General features: G+C 47.0%; 1 pseudogene; it reads left to right on the top strand.

Annotated features, from left to right (window-relative positions):
• Positions 1 to 1,198: 1,198 nt before the first annotated feature.
• Positions 1,199 to 1,315, top strand: LOC124720669 (annotated as a pseudogene).
• Positions 1,316 to 2,394: the final 1,079 nt, after the last annotated feature.

Genomic DNA, 2,394 nt, shown 5'->3' with positions numbered 1-2,394 from the left:
ACAAGTGATGCTGAACGTTCTGGACGCCCTGTGGAGGTTACGACTCCAGAAATAATTTATAAAATCCGTCATATGGTGATGGATAACACAAGCGTTAAGGTGTGTGAGACTGCTAGTGCTGTGGGCATCTCGAATGAACGGGTATATATTATTTTACATAAATATTTGGACATGAGATAGCTATCCGCAAGATGGGTTCCGCGATTGCTCACAGTTGACCAAAGATGGAATCGTGTGAAATGTTGCAAGGATGGTTTGCAGTTGTTCAGGAAGAATCCGGAGGACTTTAAGCGTCGTTTCGTCACTGTGTATGAAAGATGGATACATTACTATACTCCTGAGACCAAACAACAATAGAAACAATGGGTTACCAAGGGAGAATCTGCACCAAAAAAGGCGAAGACCAGCCCTTCGGCCTGAAAGGTTCTGGCGACTGTCTTTTGGGATTCGCGAGGGATAATCCTCATCGACTATCTGGAAAAGGGTAAAACTATTACAGGTGCATATTATTCATCGTTATTGGACCGTTTGAAAACCGAGGTGCAAGAAGAAGCCGGTGATTGGACCGCAAAAATGTCCATTTCCGTTACGACAATGCACCAGCGCACATCTCAGCACTTGTGGTCGCAAAATTAACGGAAATAGGATTCCAACTCGTTTCAAATCCCCCTTGTTCTCCAGACTTGCCTCCCTCGGACTACTATTTGTTCCCCAATTTGAAGAAATGGCTGGCGGGACTAAGATTTTATTCAAACTATGAGGTGATTGCAGCAAATAATAGCTATTTTGCAGACTTGGAAATTCCTATTATTCGGAAGGGATCAACAAATTAGAACAGCGTTGGACGAAGTGTATAAGTCTAAAAGGCGGCTATGTCGAGAAATAAAAAAGGTTTACCCCAAACACGTAAGTAGTTTTTATTTTTGCACGGACTTCTCAAACGTCCCTCGTATAATTATGCCGACTGTTTAACCGGATCGTAAATTGGCTGGAACGCTATTTACTGCTCTGAGAGAACTAAGAGGAGCTCTGTGCTTTATGATTCTTTCTTGTATGTGTAGTCTTCGCAAGGGCGTCGGGGAAATTTACGTCACAGCAAGCAAGAGTGGGAGAACGGGCGTAACAGAACTACAGCTATGATATGAACACTGCTTTTGACCAATAGCTCGTCAGAATAAGTTGCTTTTCTTTAATTCCTGGCAACGGCCTAGTCACAGTGGATACACCGGTTCCCGTCAGATCACCGAAGTTAAGCGCTGTCGGGCGTGGCCGGCACTTGGATGGGTGACCATCCGGCCGCCATGCGCTGTTGCCACTTTTCGGGGTGCACTCAGCCTCGTGATGCCAATTGAGGAGCTTCTCGACCGAATAGTAGCGGCTCCGGTCAAAGGAAAGCATCGTAACGACCGGGAGAGCGGTGTGCTGACCACACGCCCCTCCTATCTGCATCCTTAGCTGAGGATGACACGGCGGTCGGATGGTCCCAATGGGCCACTTGTGGCCTGAAGACGGAGTGCTGCTCTCTTGTTTAATTCCTAGTATATGTATAAAAATCATACTCCTAAAGAACAAACTACTGGTCCTGGAAAGTGTGTGACATTGCAGTTCATATCCCCTGGAACCACCAGATGAATTCAATCTCCCGATGTTTGTGTTTTCCGTGCGTATAAAACATATCACCGCACTATTTGCAGCAACGCCTTGAAGGACAGCCAGTTCCACAATAAGAGCCAGGACAGGCTGCTTCGCATTCGGTTGCATGCCATCACATCCCACCAGTTCTCTTCAACCTGTTACACCAATGTGATTGTATATGCATTCTTTAAGAGTGGATACCTAGCTGAACGTCTTGCGCGGTTTGTAACTCCCAAGGAGCTCGCCTCTGATCTTGATGGTGCGAACCTTTGTGATGATTCACATGCCTGTCTACCCCGATAGCTGTATGGCGAGCGTAACGGACTGCCGTCCGTTGGGGCCCGGGTTCGATTCCAGGCCGGGTCTGGGATTTTCTCCGCTCAGGGACTGAGTGTTGTGTTGCCTTCATCATCATTTCATCCCCACCCGGCGCACAGGTCGCCCAATGTGGCGTCGAATGTAGTAAGAGCTGCACCAAGGCGGCCGGACCTGCCCCGTAAGGGGCCTCCCGGCCAATGAACTCAAACGCTCATTTCCATAGAGATGCGCAATTTTTTATTCGGTTTTCATGATCCAACTACCGACGGCCTTGGGAGAGCCAGTCCTGACAAAACTCTACCATCTGGTGACCAAGATGTATGAGACAGGCGAAATGCGAAATTCCCTCAGACTTCAAGACGAATATAATAATTCCAATCGCAAAGAAATCAGATGTTGACAGATGTGAAAATTACCGAACAATCAGTTTAATAAGCCATA

The sequence above is a fragment of the Schistocerca piceifrons genome, chromosome 11 (genome assembly GCF_021461385.2).
Source record: "Schistocerca piceifrons isolate TAMUIC-IGC-003096 chromosome 11, iqSchPice1.1, whole genome shotgun sequence".
Lineage (NCBI taxonomy): Eukaryota > Metazoa > Arthropoda > Insecta > Orthoptera > Acrididae > Schistocerca > Schistocerca piceifrons.
The sequence above is the reverse complement of the archived record's forward strand: the minus strand, read 5'-3'. Positions and strand labels throughout refer to the sequence as shown.